This window comes from Catharus ustulatus, chromosome 15 (genome assembly GCF_009819885.2).
Source record: "Catharus ustulatus isolate bCatUst1 chromosome 15, bCatUst1.pri.v2, whole genome shotgun sequence".
In the NCBI taxonomy this organism is placed as follows: Eukaryota; Metazoa; Chordata; class Aves; order Passeriformes; family Turdidae; genus Catharus; species Catharus ustulatus.
In genome coordinates, this window is record NC_046235.1 from 16,373,489 (window position 1) to 16,385,003 (window position 11,515).

Sequence of the window (11,515 nt, forward strand, 5' to 3'; positions counted from 1 at the left end):
TTAGCAAAGGGGATTTTGGCAATAGCTGAATTATAGTAGCTTGTTTGTGTTGCAGCTGCTGTATTTCAGTAAGTGATCTGCCTGCCTCTGAGGGCTGCCAGGAACATTCACATAAATATATCTATATATAAAACTCACATAAAAATCTCACATTAAAAAAATGCCCAAAGTGTTCACACTCTCTGCTGTTTTGAAAGATCTTTATTGTGTTCATCATTTTTACTGTGATCTGTGGAACTGAAGATAAACTGAGTGGTTTTGATTTTAGAAAGCAGGGGAAAAGTGAGCTGGCTGCTCAAATTCCTGAGCTGGATTCTGGGATGGTGAGCAGGGAACTGATCATCACACCACCCTGAATTCTGCAAGGAGCCTTCCACAAATTTATTGTCAGACATCTGAAACAAGAAAATCAGATCCCAGCAGCAGCAATGGGATTTTACCTCCAGCTTCAGAGGAAACAAGAGGGTTTGCATTCAGGAAAACTCCTTTCCATGTGATTCACAAAGTTTAATGCCTTGAAGTCTCTTTTTAAATCAGAGCCTTAATAATCAGCATGTACAGCAACAAATTTCATTAAGGGATTGTCAATAAAATATTAAAAGTAAAGAAGAAACTCCATAAAATACTCAAATGAAAGTTAAAAAACCCCACTAGCAGAAGTGGCAGCTTCTGCCTCCTGAGTAATTCTTGGTTTCTTTTCCACCTCCCACCCATCTGCCTCATCCTTGCAAACTGTCATCAGCCCTTTGGCCACAGCTCAGCTCAGCTTTTAATTGTTGACAACGCCTCACCCATATTGATTGTTGCTTTTAATTAGCATGGAGTGCACGGGGAGGACTGAAATTAGTTTGTTGGGTTTCATTACACTGCATTGTGTGAGCCAAGTGTCAATAAATTACCATTCTTTTTATTAAACAACAACAACTCTCTTTATTATCCAAATTACAAAAGGCTGCATCACTTGGTTGCAAAAGAGAACTTGCACATTAATAAAGGGATGGAACAGCAATCTCTCAGCAAGGTTGAATAGGAAAATGTTAATCATGCCATAAAGCTTTACTCTTGGCATGTTTTATTTCAGTCTTAGAATGAGCTTTTCACATTTGACCTTCTCTGCAGCAGAAGCTTAAAGAACTGATAATGCCCTGTGACAGAGCAATCCATTGGTAAATAGTTTATTAAAATCCTGTAGGAATATACTAATTAAAAGTAACACAGAATCACTGTCTGTGACTGCCTGGGATAGATCAATTTTGGAACAAAGCCCCTCTGTGCCTGAGGGATGTTTCTGCCTGCTGAAGTGGTGCCCAGATTCAGCTTCTGGCAAACACAAAGGTCCCATCCTCGACCATTCCAGAACTGAGAGCAAATACCAGCCAGGAATTCCTGCTCCAGGGGCTCCCTCCAAACCCCAGGGCAGCTCTGGGGGAGCCAGACTCTGTGGGAACAGTGGGGTTTATCTCACCTGATTTATCTGCCTGGCAGAGGGGAGGCAGAAGGGGAACAAACCATGGAAAGAGAATGAGAGGGAGCCACGAGGAAATCTCAAATAAAAATCTCATCAAACCTTGCAAGTCCCTCTTTACACATGTTCTGATGTGTGTTCACTTATTCCATTTGGGTTTTTTCAGGCTGCTGCAGAGCTAGTTATGTTCAATTCAAACCAGAACACTACTACTGAATCCTGCCAGTGAAATAATCCTGCAGACTTCTGGTTTTCTGACCACAAAAAACATCCTGGCCCCACAAAATCTGCAGCCATCTGATGCCATAAATATTTTCTGAGGGTCACTGTCCAAGACTTCCCCGTTTCCCAAGATTCAGAGTCCAGTGGTGCTGTTTCCTACATAAACAAACCTCTTTGCTAGCTAAATAAATAGTATCTCATAAAATTCTCTTCATTATTAGCTCCATTTTTATTTAGAGGATGGTTCAAGGGTCAATATACTTTTCAAAATTAAATGTGCATGTTACTTGCTGCTAACAAACCAAAGGTCAAGTAACATTCACATATTTATATTACTCTGGGAAACATCTCTACCTTGAGAATCAGTGTTGAAATATTGCACTTCTAAATGAGTTTACATATTCCCTTTCTTTAAAGAACTGTGTTGAATTAATTGTGTTTCATGTAAACAGCTTTTTAAAAATTAATTATAAACAAGGTGGAAGCGAAATGGAATTAACCAGCTCATTGAGAGAGGAATTGTCCCTGGAACAGGGCTTGAAGAAACCAAAAATGACACAATAGACTAATAATGCCTGTTATAAATGAGTTTCCATTTTCTCAGTAACATATGATTAATCAACATAATTGCAAGTCCTCCTGTGAGTAATGTAGAAATTTAATTTGTACAGGCTTGGTGATGAAGTCAGTGAAATGAGCCTTTCCCCTTTATTCAAAGCCTCTGCTGCAGACACGGGGTTCAGTGGGATTGGCTCGTCCTGTTCCCTCCTGGGGCACTCCAAAAAAGCTGCAAACAAATCTGGAAAAGTTCCTGGGAGCTGCTCAGGAGAATGGGGGATGGCAGCGAGTGGGAGCTGTGCTTGGGAAGGTGTAAAACACCAGGGGAGACAGACTGGCGTTTGTTTGCTGATCTGCAATGCACAAGTTCAAAATAAGCACTGGCTTAGAGTAAATCAATGATTAGAAAACTGAAATTAAATTAAGTATTTATAAAATGAATATTGAACGTTTTTGTTTTGTTTTGTTTTGTTTTGTTTTGTTTTGTTTTTCAAAACCATCACCATGCAGAACATTCAAAAATCAATTTGTCTGGGGGCTGTGACCTTGGGGTGGGAATTGGACACCCTAAACATCACCAGTGAGAAGATGAATTGTTAAAAATACACACTTCAGGTATCATAAATGCTGTTATGGACATGCAGGAATTGTAAAATGCTTCCTGAAGTTTCATGTGGAAGACAGGACCACACCCCTAACTCCATTTGGAATTTTAATATTCAAAAAGACACTCTGGAAAGAGTCTGTTCAGTTTCAGATACTGCAGAAATTGTGGGTTACATATAAATGTTATAAACAGGAGGCAAATGTTTATTCTCTAAATATCAACATCCAAACATTAATGAAGAAGCCAATCCCTTGTGTGGAGCTGGAGCTGTCAGAAATGAACATTTAATAGTGAAAAGTGAATTCATCTCCACAAGCTGCATCATAAACCTGGATGGACTTTTCTCCCAGCCTGCCCTGATATATTTAAAACATGATTGAACTCAGGCTGGGTGATTTTCTTCAGGATAAAAGGCTTTGGCAGGAGCAGGGACTGAGGGATCACAAAATCTCCTGAGCTGGAAGGGACCCACCAGGATCACTGAAGTCCAACTCAACCCTGCACAGGTCAAAAAAATGCTGAAGTTTTTTTGACCATTTTCCTTTTCTGAGGAAAATCTGTTTGGGGTAACATTGAGGGAAAGACAGCAGAAAAAAATCCCCAAAACAGAAATATTTTAGGGCAAAATAATTTATTGAACAACATCTCTGTATGATATTTTTAAAGCACTCCAACCATCTCTGGTGGGAATAATTTTCCAAGCTCCCCAGCCTGGCAGGAGCTGCATTTTCAGAAAAGCAGGAGGTGCAGCTCATGCCCAGCATGGGCAGGGAACAGAACCCAGAAACTCATGACCCAAACTACAGAACAAGTCCCAGAGTGGCATCCTTAGAAAAGCAGAGATATCTCCTCTCTCATCACAAAACTTCATTAAATTTAGTGAACAACAAAATGAGTCAGGTGCAGATTTATAAAAAGACAACTGGCTCCTTGCAGATTGAGATAAATTCAACTGTTAGGAAAAAATTAATTGTTTTCAGGTCCTGGCATAAAATCTGATAAAAGTTCAGGCTTTACAGATTTGGAATTAGTTGAGAAAACCCCTCTGGAGTAGCCATGCTGTTCATACCCAAAGTAAGTTAACTACTGACATACACTCAGCAACATTAAAGCACTCCCAGATCTGCTGTAATTAATCTTTCTTGTCATTTAATAAGGAAAACAAAGCTATATTAAAATAAGTTTCATCAAAGTTCATGAATTGAAATGCTGTGCACTCTAAACAGCCTGTGGTTTGAGATCTCTCTGTAATAAATAACAAGGAATGTGCTTGCACTTCTGGTGTTTGGGCCAGCATAATTGCTGCAAAAATAATTACCAGTAATTTTCCTCTTGCATTAGATCAGTTGATGAAGAGGAATAACAAAAAGCTTTTCTTCTCTTTGTAGTTCAACACACGCAAAACAATAGCATTGAAATTCAAATCAAGCAGGCAGATAGAGGCTCCCTGGGAGGATCAGCTGATAATTCAGGGGTTTGCTTTTTTATAGCTGCACTAATTGTTTATGGTAGGCTGAAGTCCAGGGGGACTGGGAAGGTACATAAATGTTTATTTCGAGCTCCTGTCTGCATTTTTATTTTATAGGGATTTCAGAACAGATGGAAATTTTTGTCCTGGTTGCTTCGTTCTGGTTCCTTTCCTGGTGGAAAACAGAGCCACTGCTGCTGGTTGACACCCAGCTCTTCTCAAGAGGAGAAAAAAAAAAATCTCACATTAAACTCCAGACACACTGGCTGTCATATTCTTGTGCCATCTGCATGGAAAATCAGCAAGGGGAATAGTAAATCCATATCCAAATACTCTGCTGCAGAGGGAAGGAGAGCGCACTGGGAGTGAGGAGAATTCCTGAATTCTCCTGAATTCCAAGATCTATGAACTTTCCAAGCTGGGGTATTATGAAAAACCAAACAACCCTTTGGAATGAGCCTTCCATGACCCCTCTGGCTCCTGCTCTGAGTCAGGAGGGCTCAGGGAGCTGCTTCCCACAGCATCCAACTTCCCTGGGAGCTGCTTGGCAGAGGAAATTCCTGATTTGAGGATTATTCTAAAAATCTGTGGTGTCTTGAAAGGGAAACACTTCTTCAGAAAGGGTTTGTACACAAAGGCTCCAAACTGGCATTTCACAATCCCAGAATTGTCTTGGAATGGCTCAGAGCACAAATTAAGGCTCTTCTGATGGGAAGTGAGTCCTGAGCTGAAACTTGGGAGGACTTGGATGGAGGAAAGGTTTTGCAGTGATTTCAGCAAATATCAGATTTAGAGGGTTCAGGTTCCAGCTCCTCACAGCTGGGAAGGACTGAGGTGAATCCACTTCCAAGCAGTTTCCCAAGGAGCTCAACCCCACCTGGGAGCTGGAAAAGGGAGATTTGTGTTACTACATTTTATTTGTGTGGGCATCAGAAAACACTGAGAATTCTCTCCTGGAAGCTGTGCCAGTGCAGCCCTGGACCTCTCCTGATTCACATTAATAATTCTGAGCTCACTAGATTCACACAATTTTCAGGTTTGATTGGGACCCCCAAAAGTTTTAGAGTCTCTCTGTGGCACCTGCTGATGTGGGCAGAGAAAAGGGGGATGGATGCTGGAATTTCCAAGCTGCATCACAGGATTCTGCACAGTAAAGCAGCAATGATTTAATTGTCTCTTCAAATAACAGCTTTTGGAAATGCTGTCATTCCTGGGAATTGCCTGAGCACCTGAATCCCTGTGTGAAGTGTTCCCTGCTGCTGAGGGAAATATCAGCTTTAGGAAAGTTGCTGATGGTTCAAAACCTCTCCTTGTCAGATCTGCAGCCAGCACTGTATCCGAGCCATTTTGCTCCAGGCAAAGAACAGATTTTTATAGAAATGTTCTTCCTCATCCAAAATACAGAAAGGGAAAAATGCCCCAACCAATCCCCAAACGGACGGGAAAATACAAATATTGGATAATTAGGAGTCACAGGGCAGGAGGAAGCCAAAACAATTTCTCCCATTTCTATCAAGTGGATAACATCCACAGGGAACAAAGGAAGTAAAACAAAAGAAATGAAAAGTCATCTCAAGTCATAGAGAGAAAAACTGTAAATGTTATATCACATGTGAGCCTTAGAAGCCACAATGATATACATGGAAAACACAGAAAATCTTGAATCCCACACTAAATAGAAGAAGTTTTCAGAAATGTAACTTAAATTTATTTAATTGGTCCCCAACCTGCAGCTGGATTTACCAAGGATATGGTTCATGTTTATTTAGAAATGAAGGACTGAAAGATAAAAGTAGAGGTTTTGCCGTGGATTTTTTTTCTGTCCGAATTTTTTAGGAGACTTAATGAGGACACAGACTTTAAATGAGCATTGAGGTTCATTTCAGGTTTCACTTTTATACTTGGAGATTAATCCAATTTTGTTTTCTTTTTTTGTGTGTTTTCAGAGCAGTGCAAATGATCCAGGGAGCAGATTTGCACTCAGTGCCTGTTCTTTTCAATCCCCCTGTTACCTGCAGATGTAGTTGGTCACTTTGCCTTGACTTGCAGCTGCAGTTGTGGCCCTCCCCAAGCTGGATTGCATTTGTTCAGTGCTGCCAGAGCAGAAAAACAAGCCCAGTTAGGATCCAGCTCCAAATCTGGCCCTTCTCCTCAGATTCTTGCTGTTTTTACACATAATTTCAAATTTCCTCATTAGCCACTTGGCTCATCAAGGGCTGGAGGTAGGAAAGGCTGGGTTAGCTGGCACCAGAGGATTGCAGAGTCCCAGCTGGCACAGAAAAAAAGGAAATTATGCCTGTGCACACCTAAGATTAACAATAAACTAAATCTCCCTTAAACACCTCCAGCCTTTGAGGAGCGGCAGGTCAAAATCTCCTCTCAGTAAGCAGCTCTGTCATTACTGGAAACCACACACTGTCCTAACTCTAATCCCTGAGAATTTGGGAATTATTCAGACTGTTACCCTTTCCAAACTGTTCCATGTGGAAGTGGAGCTAACAAAGTCAGAAACTTCCACGTGCATCGTGAGATTTTCATGGAACCTTTGCAGCCCTCGGCTACAATTAAACCAATTTCAACAAGAATTTGGAAGGCAGAAAGCTATTCTGGATTTTTTTCTTTTCCTGATTTCATGCAAAACAGGCTGCCCAGAAGAGTCTTCAAGGATGAGCTGTCACAGAGGTACAGGATAAAGGACAGGGAAAAGATGACAGGGACCGTGGGAAGCGCCATTCAAAGTTTTGTGCGCAACAAAATTTTGTGTAATTTTGTGTGCAACAAAATTTTGTGTGCTGCACCCAGGAGATGCAGCTCCAACACCTCTGGAGCTTCTCTGGAAGCAGCACATTTGTCCTGGGAGATCTCAGCAGCCCACTCTGCCCCCAGTGCCCTTCCAGTTCTCCTGAGAGCCAAAAGAGACTCCGGAGCACTTGGCACAGGCTGTGAATTTTGGGGTGGCACCAGAAGCCCCCCCTGGCTCACTGGTCCTGGTGGCCAGGCCTGCAGCCCTCAAACTTCACCTTATTTTGGTTTTAATCCCTTTTTCCCTGGGTTCAAAGCTTCAAAAAAGGGGCACAGCCAGCACCAATCCAGAGCATCAGAAAACCAAAGACAGAGACAGTGCTGATGGTCAAAATTAACACATTTAACCCACTCCAAACACCCTCATATGTCCCAATATATGGGAAAAGAACATTTCCAGTTCTTCAAGGAACCTAAGAATTATCACTGCTTCCCCAAGCTCTGCACAACCAGAATTGCTGTGGACAGCAAAGACAAGAGACATTAAAAACAATTACTGCTCAATTAGCTGTTGTCAAATCTGGCCACCAGGGTGTTTGCTGCTGGAGACAAATACAGGCATTTCTTCCATTCTGCTGAGTATTTGAACTATTAACTTGACATTTACATTCATTTGTACCTTAATTTATTCATGTCTTTTATTTTTCTTTTTTTTTTTCTTTTTTTTTTTTTGGTGGGTAGGACAGGCAGTCATGCGGGAATTGTTTTTATTCAAAGTGAAATTCTCCCTGTTTCTGCAGAGCCAGGAGGCTCACAGATAGACTGTGGATTAATTCAACAAGAAACTCCAGAGAAACCCTTTGTCATTAAAGGTTTAACTGCAGAAGGGTGGTTTCAAAGGAGCCTATTCATTAATATCTTCTCTTTGGTGTGAGTAACACTGCAAAGCCCTTAATGTTTAATTTCTTTACATCTAAGGGGTGTTACTCATGGTGACAAAAGCTTCATTTGCACCGAGGCCCTGAGCTAGGCAAGATGTGGTCAGACTTAAGTAGAGCAAATCACCACCTTGCAAAATGAAGAAAGCTGATAGGAAATGGGGAGAAAATAACAGGCAGGTGTTGAGGGATGAATCTGCATTCAGTTTTTAATGCTGTGATGGCCATGGTTATAGCTGAGTCCAAAAAGGAACAGAATTTATCTGTTCTGTGCCTCTCCTCCCCCTAGAGAGTGTTAAGGGCTTGGTTTGACTTTTTATAAGATACAGTAATTTCACAATTATAAGCTGCACCATTTTGACTAAAATTTTGGTCTGAACCCGAAGTGCGGCTTATAATCAGGTACGGTTTATATATGGACAAAGAAGGAAAAGTTGCTGTTTTAGTTTGGAGGACAAGTGTCTGCTGAGAAAGGCAGGAGCTTCTCTTTGAAATGGAGAATGTAAACCCCCTCCCTCCAAATTATTATCATCTTGAAATCAAGGGGCTCTCAGGCAAAGATATGGGAATTAGGAATAACAGTTCTTTACTAGGGAAATTAAAATAGAAATACAGCACTACAAAGAACAAACCCCAAACCCTGACACAGTCAGAGTACAGCCTGACACCCGTCAGGCAGGGTGTTGGCAGCAGTCCCATCCCATGGTGGCTGCATCCTCCTGCAGTGACAGATGTGGCTCAGTTGGAGCAGTGCTCCTGTACAAGGTGCAGTTTCCCTCCCGAGCTCCAGTGGTGATGTGGAGAAATCCGGTTTTCCTCTGGAGTCCAGTGGAGAAAGGGGCTCCCTTAGTGTCCCAAAACCTCTGTTTTTATCTTGGTAAGAAATGTTGGGCTCTTCCCCCTGGCTGGAGCAACTCCCAATGGGATGCAGTAATTTTATCAGTGCCACAGTGGGACTCAATGGCCATGAGCAGAAAATGACTGGCTGGAGGAAGGATGGGTTGTGAAAAGATAAAGAACACTGCCCTGCCTGGTTTATAAACCATGGCCATGAACAGGAGATATCCCATGGAGATAAAGAACACTGCCCTGCCTGGTTTCAATGGATGCCCATTAGCAGAATATCTCCCACAGAGATCAGGATCACTGCCCCACCCTCAACAGATGGTGATAGAATAGATACCTTTGATCACATCCTGTATTGGAACCCAAGACCGTTGCCGATGCCCAGACGTGCGGCTTATAATCAGGTATGGTTTATAGTTGTGAAATTACTGTCCTTGTTTTCTCTGACTTAATATTTGGAAAACTAAATCAGAGCTGTTTCCAGCCCTCAGAACAAAAATTACCAAGATGTGTCATGACTGAGGTCTCAGTGCATTATGGCTTGTGAAAATCTCTCTCTGACACAAACAATGGCTTTTTTATGTGAAAGAAGTGTTCTTCCCAGTCTTGGATTTTCTGAGCAAGGCAATATTGAGCAAACTCAAGTTCCAGGTGTTTTATAGAAGCCAAATGCAGATATTCCAAATAACCCCACAGGTTCAGGGTCAGGTGGAATTGGTACAAAACTTCCCCTGGAAAAAACATCACTGCCTTGGCTAAGTGCAAATCATGGAAGAGCTGAGGAACAGCTGAGCAGCAAAGAGAACCAGAGAGCTGAATATATTTTAGTGTCTTTTAAAATGGTTAAAACAGGAGACAGCAGCAAGCAGAGTCTATTTTTCCTTTTCTCCCACTGTGAGTGTAACCTGCAGCACAGCCCCTGGAACTCCCTCCCACTTTGTGTCCAAAGGAGTATTTGGAAGTGAAAAACTCCTTCCAGTTGTACCAAAATAAACAAAGGCAAGGACAGGCAGCCAGAGGAATGAAATCTCAATTATCTGCTACCCCTAAATACTTCCTGCTAGAACAATTTGTAAGTTGACAAACTTAATTAGCTTCTTTACCAATATTTTCCAGATGTTCAGATTTTTGTTAGACTCCTTCAACCAGATGTTTTCCATATTTAATCATATGATCTGTGGCAAATATTCAGCCACCAACAGAGCAGTGAGCTCTCAAAATTAAGCTCGTCCAAGCAGGTAATGTGCAGCTCCAGAAAATGTAATTGGGAACTGTGACAAAATCATACAGACTTTGGAAATAAATAACTGGGTAGTGGATCAGTAAAAGAAGGAAAGACTTAAATAAAGTCAGTGGCAAAAGCTCCCAGATGTTAATTTTGGCAGCTTTATAAAAAATGTCACAGGGTTTGGAATCTTTGGAGAGCAACAAAATATTTCCTTTTGAGATACTCAACGCTTGAGGCAATAAATAAATAAAATAAATGAAATCTCCCCGTGGTGGTTGATGATGGGAGGAAGATTTGACAGTGAGAGAGAGGGGGGCAGAATTTAAGTGTCATTTTCTTCTTTTGATAAACACAATAGAGCCAAAAGAGCAGTTCTCGTATTATTTTCTGTCTTTAAGACAACAGAAGTAGAAGAATGTCAGACAACTCCCGACTATTTCCAAGTAACACCAGAAAGGTGTGAGCAGCTGCAGAAATAATTGCTGGCGTGAGTTCCAACTTCATTCCGGTAAAAGTCTCACTAATTAACTTTTTAATCAATGTCAGGTAACGATTAATTCATCATTAGTTGTGTTGCTGACAAAAACCAGGGAGCAAAAAACCAACAAAGGTTTTGCTGTGTCTGTTTTGAAGTCACACTCAAGCCTTAGGTCAGCATGGGGAGAAATCCCAAACTCAAAGAGGTAAAATCAGAAATTTCCATGCATCAACAGGAATTTTAAGGTTTTTTTTTTCCTCTGAACTTCACTGTGAGCATCTTAGAATTCCCCTTGGAATTTCCCAGCTCGTGGTTTGAAGCACAGACCCCAGACCTGTGCTGGTGCAGGTGTTGAGACACATCAGGTGTGTTTAGAGAATCCCAAATTGGCTCCACAAAAATGAGCCCCTGGACCAAAATTCAGAAAGAAACTTGGAAAACATCACAGACCCACCAGAGCCATGTGATTAAAGTGATGGATTTGGGTTCAACTGCACCTGCTGGGGTCACCTCCATCACACCCTGAGCCTGTGCCTCCCCTCCCTCTGCTGCAGAATTCCTTCAATCCTGCACAATAAAGATAAAAACGCAAACGGGGCACCAGGGTTTCAAACACGGACAAAGATTTTTAAAAGCTTTTCGAATTTTCAGTCTTTTTCTTGAATTCTTGGGAAGTCACAGCCTTAGAAAGGTGAAAACATTATTGCAGGGTGTGGTGCTAAATGTTATCCCGGGAATCGGTGGGAGGGAAGAGAAGAAAAACACAAAAGGAAAATATTTCTTTTATCTGAAAAAAGCCACATACAAAGAAATACAAGGAAATTAAATGTTGAGTGAGCTACTGGAAAGGTCTCAATTTTCTTTTGAAAGGGCATCATCATCTCCATCAGAATTGGTAGCAGTTCACGGAAAATGTTAAAAAAAATTGTATCACCTATCACAAATAAAATGTGCCACTTGCTG